Source organism: Adiantum capillus-veneris, chromosome 16 (assembly GCF_014529385.1).
Source record: "Adiantum capillus-veneris isolate H3 chromosome 16, ASM1452938v2, whole genome shotgun sequence".
In the NCBI taxonomy this organism is placed as follows: domain Eukaryota; kingdom Viridiplantae; phylum Streptophyta; class Polypodiopsida; order Polypodiales; family Pteridaceae; genus Adiantum; species Adiantum capillus-veneris.
The window spans coordinates 136,175,398-136,187,739 of NC_140946.1; positions in this window are offsets into that span (position 1 = coordinate 136,175,398).

A 12,342-nucleotide genomic window follows, 5' to 3' on the forward strand; every position below is an offset into this window, starting at 1 on the left:
ACATATGCATGAGAGGTTTCAATGGCTCACTCTAGCATTGGTGCAGAGGGTTGGAGTTATGCTACCACTCTTGACTACATAATTGTGGCAACAAGTTTTAGAGCAGGCATTCATCCGCCGGCTTGGATACCTGTCCATGAGCATTTTACATAGTCTCGCTCCAAGGGGGATTGCTATACTCATGGTGGGAGGCCTGTCTCATGGGCTATAGACTTCATCTTCCTCAACTTGCCATTCCGTGGATCACAGATCACCTCAAGTGCTGTGCCGCTTTGGGATATTTTCCCCGACAAGCATGTTTGATTGGGTGTTCACCTAGCACATTCTATTATGGACGACTCTGGTTGGTTTTTTGTTATGGCATCTGCAATTGGTGAGTATATTCAATGCTTTGCATAACACTACAAGTTCTTAGAGTTGTTAAAATTTTTCAAATTAAACGTAGGAGCTAGTATTGGATGGCTTGAGAGAGTGTGTTGGGCTTCAAAATTTATAGTGTATAGACGCATTGTAGTACTACATCACTCTGCTTATGGATTTGTTGAAAGTGTTGAAGGTCTCTTTGGGGTATTTTTGGGCTTTTAGCTCTTTGTAGTGTCATTGATCAATATTGTTCATGATTCATTGAGTGTTACCATATACATGTGAGAGTGATGTGTGAACACACTAGGACCGCCAGGGCATTTTTTCTCTCTTTAGGAGGTTTTTCCCCCCGAGCATTGTATATACGCCCATCACTCTAGGGCTATCTATCTTTCCATTGCACACTAAGTAACACACTCTCTATTGTGTGCCTTGGGCTTCCTTCATCTTCTCCAAGCTGTGCGCCGTTTCTCTGCAACCCTAATTCCAACATTTTGTATTAGAGCAGGTTACGTCCTCCCAGGCTTAGTCGCCAGCTACTCCAGCACACGCTTTCTCCCTTTCTCCGATTATAGTGAGGTTTGGCGACCGTTCGGAGGTTGAAAAATATTTTGGGTGAAATAATAGAGCTCAGTCTGCTCAGATTTTTGATTGGGGCTCATTTCGGTCTTCATTTCCACTACATGCAGGTCTGCACAGGCAATTTCGTCATTTTGTGCAAAATTTGTATTAGTTCTGATTTCTGCATAACAAGTGCCTTATAGTCTTCTACGATTTGTGCTATATAACACGTGTTGTTCCCGCTCCATTTCTCCTATTTGCCGGCAGTTTTCACATCAGGTGCAACATTTACCATGGCTGACAACAACACAGATGTCTTCAAGATGTTTTCTACTAAGGACAGGTTGGATGGGGACAATTACCGTATGTGGGCTTATATGATGCAACACATTCTTGTGTCAAAAAGGGTGTTTGGAATATTGTGCAGGGCATTGATGTACGTCATGGTTCTAAGGATCTAGGCGATGTTGAGGATGTTGCAGATCTTGCTGCAAGGATTGCTGCTATTAGAGTTGTTTTGCCTACGGTAGAACAAGCTCGTTGGGATGTAAAGGATGTGCGGGCTCATGCACTGATTGTGTTGCCTGTGAAGTGCACCATTGTTCCTCACATCCATTCAACAAAATCTGCAAAATAGGCTTGGGATATTTTGGTTGGTCTTTATGCAAGTTGCAATGAGGCTAAAATTGCTTCGCTGCGTAAAGAGCTGGAGTCGAATATTATGCATGAGGAAGATGATATGGACACTTTCCTTGCTATTGTCAAGGATATCAATGAGCAACTTATTTCTGCAGGTGAAGTCATTTCAAACAGTTCCCTTGTGCAGACTATTCTTGATGCCTTACCAGATTCTTACCAGACTTTTGCTAGTACTTGGAGACTTATGACCCAAGGAAATCCTGAAGTTGTCAAGTTTGATGCATTATGCACATTGCTATTGCAAGAGTCACTTTCTAGAAAAAACAGGACTAGGCAGCGTGCAGTTGCAGCAATTCGTCTGGAAATTATGGTGATAAGGGTAGAAAGAAAATGCGTTGCCATTATTGTAAAGCTAATGATCACTTGATCAAGTTGTGTCCTAAGTTAAAGGCCAAAGAGGCTAAGAAGAAAGAGGGTGGTTCCACTGCAAATGCTGGTTCCACTACAAATGCAGCCATTGTTGAGTCTTCTGTGAAAGGAGATTGTGTTGCTGATATTGATGCAGAATGGGCTTTTAATGCAGAGTGCACCTACAATCCTGCTGTCCATGATGCATGCTTGTCAATTGCTGCAGATTCACATGTGTGGTATTTCGACAGTGGTGCTACAAAGCACATTACCTCACATCGTGAATTGTTTGCCTCTCTCGAGTCTGTCCCTCATGGGAATTCAATCACTTGTGCCAACAATGCCTCTTATCCAGTTCAGGGAGTTGGAAAGATTGTGCTTACTGTTGCAAATGGTAGTTCCTTCACACTTGTTGATGCACTTTATGTACATGGGATCAAGAAGAATCTCTTATCTATATCTGCACTTGCTAGACTTGGACTTGTAGTCAAATATGTGGATGACATATGTACGATTCATGATCTCAGTTTTGGTGATGAAATTGTTGCATCTGGCCTTTTGTGCCGTGGGCTGTATAAACTCACTTGGTATGACAAGTGTGGACAAAATTTTTCAAATGTTATTGTAGATTCAAGGGCTATTTCAGATGCAAAACTTTGGCATGCACGTTTTGGTCATCTGAATTTTGCCAGTTTACTGCGTTTGTCGAAATCTGATATGGTTGCTTCTTTACCACCTCTTGAAGCACCTCTCAAACTTGTTTGTGAAGGCTGTATTTTGGGTAAGATTGTGCGCTCCTTGCCGCACTGTTGAAGCAAGGGACTTGCCAATACACCGTGTGCGAGCCACAAACGGCTCCAAGCACACAACAAGCCTAAACTAGCAAGCTCAAGGAAACAAAGGGTGTGTCACTCACCGCTCTACGCTCGCCTTCGTGGTGGATTCCTCGCCGCGATGAAGAAGAAGCTGCAGTCGTGCCGCGCTCAACCGCCTCGCCGCCGTCGTGCCTTCGTAATGCTCGATCGCACACACACTCTCCCTCTCTCTCTCTCTCTCACACACACACACACACACACACACGAGGAGGTGAAGAAGAAGAAGATGGAGATGGAGCAAGAGCACTCTTCTATTGCACAAATGAGAGAATGAGTAAAAATTAGGTTTAGTTGGCGTTTATAGGAGCTCACCCCATTCACACTTGGGCGCCCATGCTTAGCCAACTAATCCCTTGAATGTCCCAGTTAGAGTGCGCCTCTCATCGGCGATCACTCTACCTTTCCCTATTGGTCCGACAAGCCCGGTACCTGACTCTAAATAATACAACGTTTATAGATCATAGGGTGTCCTTGTGCCGTGAGGGTTAACATGCCCCCCTTCCTGATGTAGATTCCGTCCTCGGAAGCTATTGAGTTGAAGCTAGTTCGTCGAGGTGGAAGAGCATTTGAGATGAATGTCCTTAGCCTTCTTTAGTCACTGCAAAATCAAACAACATTGGCACAGTAATTGCATTCTCTTAAAAAGCATATGCAGTTTTAGGTAGACAAATTGATTGGTAAAATAATTTCAAACAATTTGGTAGCAATGAACATTAAATTGCAATGTAATCAGATGCATAAACAGATGTAAAGGTAGAAAATTAAACAAGTCTGGGGTCGCTAATTTGACGATCGAAAGGCACTAGAGATCGAATATTAATACCATGGGTAAGCTTCTTAATTTTCAGTGGTCAATTAAGTTTTTTAATCGCGAGAGCCAAGTATTGATGTTCGAGGGCTGACTAGAGGCTATATCTAGAAAACCTTGTAGTTAAGCTACCATAAAAGGAATTTCTCATGAAATCATCGCCTGACTGATTACTTTTTCTTTGACCCCCCAAAGTCTTTTCACATTGATTCAATTATGATGTGTGTGCTTATTTTGTATGCCTTGGGTTTTTTGCTTTTCAAGGAAAAGCGCCCACACTGGGAACCTCTAGGGCTCTAGTACCATAGGCTATACATGTGAGTGAAGTACCAAATCAAGCTGAGATTTCTCTTCCAGCTTAAAATTTTACATTGTGGCACTTTGATTTTTTGTTTGTTCATTTTTAGCATTTTAATTTGTAACTTTGGGGGGTCATATAACATTGTTACCCTCCCCAGGCTCATCACATTAGTAAACTCCCTTTATAATACTTAAGCTAAAGGTCGATAGGGTTAAGCCCACTAGAAAGCCCTAGTACATTTCATACAATGCTGCCTAAATCGGATTAAGAACCTAAGTAACCATTGCTTATTAGGAAGGCATTCCCCATGGTATTAAGAGAAGATTTCTAATACCTAGATTGGTCAAACTAGCTTAGTCGGACTGCTTGATTTTTTAAACCTAGACAAGTGATTATGACAAAACATTACATTGAATTAAATGTTTGATACTAAGCCAATGCGCTGAATATTATGCTACCAATCACAATCAAAGCAGACAAACATGGATGCAAAAAGATAAGGGCAATGCTAATGGACAAGAAACACCTGTTTGTGTTGATGGTCGCGCTTGATCTGAAGGTTCCATGAAGGTCCAAATCCTAACCACAGCAACACGTTCCTGTACACACTATGAAACACAAACAATACCTCTAGGAGGCACATCAGTGGGAAAAGAGAACTTCGCTAATCTCTCAACTCTAAAACAGAAACACTCCTATCGTACTAATCTTACCTACCCTCCATTACTCAAGTGATGAGGATCAAAGGTGTTTCATGGCATAGGTTTCTGTTTCACTGTACCAGATGTGACATGTGCAGGTCTGAGTCAATGTTTTGACTTTTAATGTGCATACTCGTTTGCTAATTGCTCTTGCTCTTTTTTTTTTAATTTTTTGTGAGTATAAAGCTTTATATGTACATTCCCTAAGATTAGAATTGAGAGGTCAGGGAGAAAGGTTGAGAGGGAAGCAAGTGAATGATGACTGTCAGCAAACACTCCCCCCTTCCTTGGGTAGATCATACCGTTTGAAATGAGCTTGTCACCCTTTGAAACCAATTGGTCCAGTTGGTAATAGGTGAGGATTTTTGCCAGTAGTTTTCTATTACCCTAGGTGCCTCGTCAAGTTGCAAGGGTGGTAAGGTACTCTCCCAGGATCGAACTTGAAGTGGTTCATCAGGTGATTCTTGAACACTGGGAGGTGTGGATTCTTTTGTAGATTCATGGAGGTCCACTACAATAGATGGAGGCTGTGTAGAAGCTTTTACCTCTATGGATGTATTACATGAGGAGCTAGAAGCTTCATGGGACTCCCCCCTTCCTGAGCTAGGTGGAACAAATCGTTCTTTCTTTGGTACCCAAACTAGCTCGGGAGCAGGTGTGTAGCATTCTGTGATTTTTTTCTTTCCACGATCATTGATTTGTTTTGGAGCTACGGGATTGGGCTCACTTGGGTCAGGTGATAGGTAAGAGCACAATCTACGTTTTGGCACCCAGATTTGATCATTTCCTTGATAGTAGCCTTGGGCTTCCAATAGTCGTTTAGGGATCCATCGCAACATTTTCTTACTTTTCTTGGAGCGAGTGGTACGTTTCTTACAAGGCTTCTATTTTTTAGCACTAGCTATGGTCACTAAAGAAGCTTTAGGGACCCACTTGTATGTTTTCTTCGTTACATTAGGATGAGTCTTGTCAGAAGCGATATGCATTGCTTGTAGCATATTTAAGGGTACATGCATTTCATCCCCCTCAGGTGTTACCCAGGTCGTCCCCCTATTTCCCCAAGTGTCTATGGTTGATGCTAGGTGGACCCAATCCACATTGTGATTCAGTCATCCCAGGTAGGATATCCATATAAGGAGAATCTTGGCCAATGTTTGTATCCTTCTTACAAGTGTAACAATATTGTAGTAGGGCCGAGTGAACTGTGGTGTCAGAGCGATGATCAATAATGGTTTTACTCCCTAAGGGGTGTACCTTACCAGTCACCAAATCCACTCTAAGGACAGAGTCTTGGAATTGCAAATAGACATGATTTTTAGACCAATCGTGAACCATTTGTGCTTCCCTCATGAATGGTCGTCCTAAAATCATTTCATATGACATAAGGTGTTTAGATAAATCCATTACAATGAACGTATGTCGTACCTTGTGTCCTAGAACTTTGATCTTAAGATCCTTGAGCATCCCCATAGGTTTGGCTATGGTACCATTTTCCATCTTTACCACAATGTTAGTAACACTGAGGCGGGGTTTTCCCATGGATTCCCAACAATCTTTTGTAACGATGCTAACTCCCGCACCACCATCAAGAATTCCCTTTATAGTTAATCCCTTGGTAGTGATGGGTAGGGTCGCATTAGACTCGTCGCCTTCAAAATACTGCCCTAATTCGTTAATGGGTACCTCAATCACAGACTCGTGTCCATCTAAGTCAAGTGATTGCACATGATTTTCCTCATCAATCATAATCGAGTCAGGCCTATTTGGTTGCGCAAACTGCGGTAATCCCGTTCGTAGCTCTCCATTAAGGAATGCTCGAAGTGCAAGGAATAACTCAGGATCTCCATACAGCTTTGCTATGATCGTGGTTCGGACCTCAGAAGACATGAAGTCCACTAGTTTGGCAACATTCATTGGCGTTTTGCAGGGTGTAGGTCCTTGACTAGGAACTGGTGAGGATGGAATCTCATATTCCTCAATGGGATCAGGTATTCCTTCGTTAAACATCCTTTCCAACAAGAAGGGTGTATGCTCACTTTCTGATGTCCCGTCCTCACTCCCTTCTTGGATGATACTAGATATGGCTAACGGTCTATGGTTCATGTGGGGTGGATGAACTTGCGTGGGAAACACTATGTCATGAATTTTGACATGCATGGGTTCTGGTTCTAGTTTCCTTTGAGTCTCCTCCACTAAACCTCTTAGATGTTTCACCTGCTTAATCTCGTCTACTGGGTTTGGGTACGTCCCAATCTTCTTTTTACGATTCTTCCCTTTTTGCCCCTGCGGTTTATCGTGGGGGTCTTGGATTGGATTTGGAAACACTTGTGGTGTTTTCAGAGGCTCTTTATGATTTTCTCTTATTCGGTTTTCATTTGGTTCCATGTTACGGTTTTCTGTGTCGGTCTTTCCCCTTGTGGTATTGGTTCTAGTCTCCATTGTCTCGATTGAATCTGAATCATCCTCGAGGTCATTCATATACACGGGGTCATCTCCTATTCCTATGTTTGTTTTGGAACTTGGCTTTGAATTTTCCGTATTCTGCGACTTCTTCCTTCGTGTCTTCTTTTTCTTTGCTTGGATAATTGACGCGGTATCTCTCTCTTCGAGGATATGGCCTAGCCCTTGAAGCATGGACCGTGTAATCGCATAAGCGGGTGCGACGGGTGGTATTGGCGACGTCACACTAGCAATTTCGACCAAATTCAGGGGTGTGATTTTAGGCGCATTTGGGTTATAGGGGCATTGGGCAATCAAGTGATCTATGCCACAACGATTACATGTGAGTATTGGCATTGCAGACGTGCTCCCTTGATTCATTTGCATCTGTGCAGCATTCTTTTGCAGCCTAATAGGGCACTCCGCTACTCGATGTGGTCCACCACACTCGTAGCATTGAAGAGGTGGCCTCCTAGCCTGGGTGTTGATATTTTGACCTCTGGATGCGAGAGCAGCAGCTTGATAAACCAACTTGACTTGCCCCCAACAATCTTCCATGTAGTATATAGGACACTCTTCCAATGTATCAAGTCCGTAGGCAATACTAGTGTCTATTTCCTCCTCACAGCCATCTGGATAAGCATTTGATGGCTCGCAACCCACTTGGTTCATAGGGGCGACTCTTGGATGCGGGGGCTGCGGTCCTAGCACAGGAGGTGGTAGCGGTGTAGCTTGTACAACATTTTGAGGTCTAGGGACCATGTGTTGCGGTAGTTGCTCAACAGGTGGAGCAGGCATCAATACAGGAGCTCGAGGTGCATCCGTCCAGGCTACAGGTGGTCTATTTGCCATCATACGTTTGATCATTAAACAATCCTTAGCTTGGTGACCATACCTACCACATGCGTTGCAAGTTCCATTAAATTTTACTCTAAACGTAGGGCACTCACTAGTGCTATGTGGACCTAAGCAAATGGAACACCATTGTTGCTCCCTTCTTGGATACATGTGACTATTTTGAGGGGGTCGATTATCCTTAAGAGACTCTTGGATTGCCTTGGTGAGGTATGTCAAGAAGGTCTCAAATACCTTTGGCTCATTGGCAATGGGCTTTGCAGTCATGGGTTCATACTCAATGGCTTGTGAGCTAGTGGATCTCGTGTCAGTAGACACCCTCATGCCTGCTATCATCAAGTTGTCCTCTAATTGGATTGCATTGGCAGTGACATCTTCCCATGTTGTGATACCTCTAATCACTAGTCCATTATAGATTCCTTCATTCCTCAACCCTCGAATGAATCGATCAAGCAGTTGGTTATTGTTGAAGCGCTCATTTACAGGGCAGCGAGAGTTTAAGTGCTTTAGACGACTAATGAAGTCCCTTACTGACTCTCCTTCCTTACGTTCGGCCTTCTGTAGCTGAGATGCTACACCCCAAAGCACACCTTCTCGTATGTACTCCTTTAGAAACAACCTTCGAAGGGTAGGGTAGATTGTTTTCTCGTCCACCCTTAGGGTCCTATACCAATCTCCAGCCTTCCCACTTAATGTCAAGCTTAAGGCATTGCACTTATGTAGTTCGTTGCGTTCCCCTAAGGAATCACATACTTGTTCAAACACTTCAATGTGTTTTCTAGCATCTTCGTCCCCATTGAATTTTTGCGTGAGTTTGGCAATTTGTACTGCCTTACTTCTAGGCTCTCTATCAGATGCATGACGCATATTTTCCGCGATAGATCGACCTATGGTTTGAGCAAACGCTGCCAAGTCACCTATGTGAGGAGGCAGGGCCGGTGGAGGTACTCTTGGAATCATATGTGGGAGAGGGACGGGTGCCGGTCTTGGCATATGTGTGGATGATGCAGGATATGGAACATAACCGGGCATAGGTCCACTCGGATAAGGGCTAGGGAGCGGCACTCGAGGAGCATAAGCAAGTGGTACAATTGGAGGTGTGGGGGCCATGTGTGCATAAGGGGCTAGAGGCACATATGGTCGAGGCCCCATATTAGGTACTACGACACTAGGTAGTGGCACTGCGCTAACCGTAGATGTCATCGGTACATTCTCTGTCAGGCTTATCCCTGGAGTGAGCACTGTGTTTTCCTTGATAGAGGGTTGAGACAAGTTAGGGAAGCTAAAGTTTTCGCTCGGAGGCTTAGATTGCATAGAGACCCCAGGTGAAATGACGTAAGATGGGTCCATGGGGCTCATTAGAGGAGTCTCCATTTGTGATAGAGTAGGCTGTTGAGCCTTGCTCGTATCCAGAAATCTCATGGGGCCAATTGAGAGTATATTTACCCCTCGGTTTTGCCTTTCTGATTGAATAATGCCATGGATAACATTACAGATCATTTTCTGTTGATCTTCGATGCTCGTGGCACTAGAGGTGGATTGTACAATCTCTATCCATCCTACATGGTAGGCGTGGCCAGAGTGTAGATCCGTCAACACCTCAGTGTGGAGGTCGTATGTCCAATGATCATTAATGAACAATCCTTCTAGAGTCGACGTGTTAACGGTTTCTTGTGAGGTAGAAGCAATGTTGCTCCCCGTGGTTTTACTTGTCACCAACGGTACTCTAGAGGGAACTTCTGAAGGAGGCAGCTCAACAGGGCCTTCTTGGTAAGAAGTTGGCAGGATATCCACATGGACACTCTTTGGGGGTGTGGGGTCCACGTGCGATGTGAAAGGAGAGTCCATTTCCCCACCCCCTTCGTGTGCTTCATTTGTATCAGGTTCCGAGCGAGTAGCTCTACCTAATGTTTCCATGAAACGGCTAAACATACTAGTACTAGGCTGTGGAGCTTCGGGAGGTGCATGGCCTTCTCTCTCAGTGTTTTGGGTAGGGTATGCTTCCATGATTTCTGAGTCGGAGGAGGAATCACTAGCGGCTATTTTAGGGTCTTGGGTGGTGCTACCTTGTGTCCCCGCTGAGGGTCTAGAGTTTATCGTGGATGGGTAATGGGTGTCCGTATGAACAGAGGCACTACCAATGTGATCGTGCTCTAACACTCGTCCAGAGCGTAAGTGCATGTGCTTTTGATACCCTAAGGTGTCAAAAAGCTGCTCTAGGAGGCCTTGTGACTAGTTTTTAGCGTGTTTTTTGTTTGTTTTTTTGCTAGATTTTTTAGAGCGTGTCATGGAATGGGCCGTGTGATAGCTCGAAACGAGCGTATCGCTAGGAGGGACGCGCCGTGCTTTACAGCCCTCCGTTTGGTCACTCTATGCCCTCGGAATCCCTAAAACTGTCAATTTCCAGTAGGGAACTAGGCCCAAACTAGAAAGTCTAAGGGTGCAAGTGGAAAGAGAAAGGAGGAGAGTGGAGGACTTGTCCCACATGCTCTCATTCTCTCTTGAGGGAGTAGGGTATATATATAAGAGTGAGTCTAGTATATATCATAAGACTGAGGACTAAGGTCTGGGCTTGGGCTTGGGCTTGGGCTTGGGGAAACGATCCCGATCTATCTTTTATACAAACCAGCCCGTCCGTAGAAATTGCAGAAATTGCAGAAATTGAAATGCAAGAAATGCAGAAAATTGAAAAAACCGCACAGAAATTGCAGAAATTGAAAAAACGCAAGAAATGCAGAAAATTGAAAAAGCACAGAAATTGCAGAAAATTTAACACAGAAAATTGCAGAAATTGAAACTTGACAGAAAACGCAAGAAATGCCAAGCTTGGGCTTGGGGAAACGATCCCGATCTATCTTTTATACAAACCAGCCCGTCCGTAGAAATTGTAGAAATTGCAGAAATTGAAATGCAAGAAATGCAGAAAATTGAAAAAACCGCACAGAAATTGCAGAAATTGAAAAAACGCAAGAAATGCAGAAAATTGAAAAAGCACAGAAATTGCAGAAAATTGCAAAAATTGAAACTTGACAGAAAACGCAAAAACGCAAGAAATGCTAACTGTGCACTGCAAACCAGAAAACGTAGAAAACGCAAAAAACAGAAATCTCCACACAACTACATACCCTCATTCCCTGCCTTTCCTATGATAGAGATTGCACCACAAAAAAGCGTAAAGTGCTAACCGAGCTTAGAGTAGGGCATATCCTCGGCAGCGGCGCCAAAAATGTGCGCTCCTTGCCGCATTGTCGAAGCAAGGGACTTGCCAATACATCGTGTGCGAGCCACAAACGGCTCCAAGCACACAACAAGCCTAAACTAGCAAGCTCAAGGAAACAAAGGGTGTGTCACTCACCGCTCTACGCTCGCCTTCGTGGTGGATTCCTCGCCGCAATGAAGAAGAAGCTGCAGTCGTGCCGCGCTCAACCGCCTCGCCGCCGTCGTGCCTTTGTAATGCTCGATGGCACACACACTCTCCCTCTCTCTCTCTCTCTCTCACACACACACACACACGAGGAGGTGAAGAAGAAGAAGATGGAGATGGAGCAAGAGCACTCTTCTATTGCACAAATGAGAGAATGAGTAAAAGTTAGGTTTAGTTGGCTTTTAAAGGAGCTCACCCCATTCACACTTGGGCGCCCATGCTTAGCCAACTAATCCCTTGAATGTCCCAGTTAGAGTGCGCCTCTCATCGGCGATCACTCTACCTTTCCCTATTGGTCCGACAAGCCCGGTACCTGACTCTAAATAATACAACGTTTATAGATCATAGGGTGTCCTTGTGCCGTGAGGGTTAACAAAGATGCATCGTTCTAAGTTTCCAAAGGATGGTTCAGTTCAGGCACATGCAAGTTGCAGCTTGTGCATAGTGATGTTTGTGGGCCCATGCAAACTCCATCCTTGGGCAATTACCTTTACTTCGTGACTTTCATTGATGATTACTCTAGGCATGCATGGGTATTTTCGGTTAAAGCGAAGTCCGAAGTTTTTATGTTCTTCAAACAATTTCTGTCTATGGCTGAAAATGTCTCAAAATGTACTATGGGTACCCTCTGTTCCGATTGAGGGGGGGAGTATATGTCTCATGAATTCAATGCATTTCTGGCTAGTCGTGGGATAAAACACCATTGTACAGTGCCTTATACACCTCAGCAAAATGGTGTTGCTGAGAGGAAAAATAGGTCACTTATGGAAATGGCACGATGTTGTGAAGCTCCGCTACCATGTAGAGAAAAAGAGCAGAGAAATGCAAGCTAAGCTTCTTTGAAGCCTACACATTAAGTAAGCCGTGATCAAGGCTTGATAACAGGCCAAGCTTAATGATTAATGTATGCCAGATGCGGCTTAGAAGGGCCAACAGATGCCTCAATGATGCCAAAAATGAGTATGCTT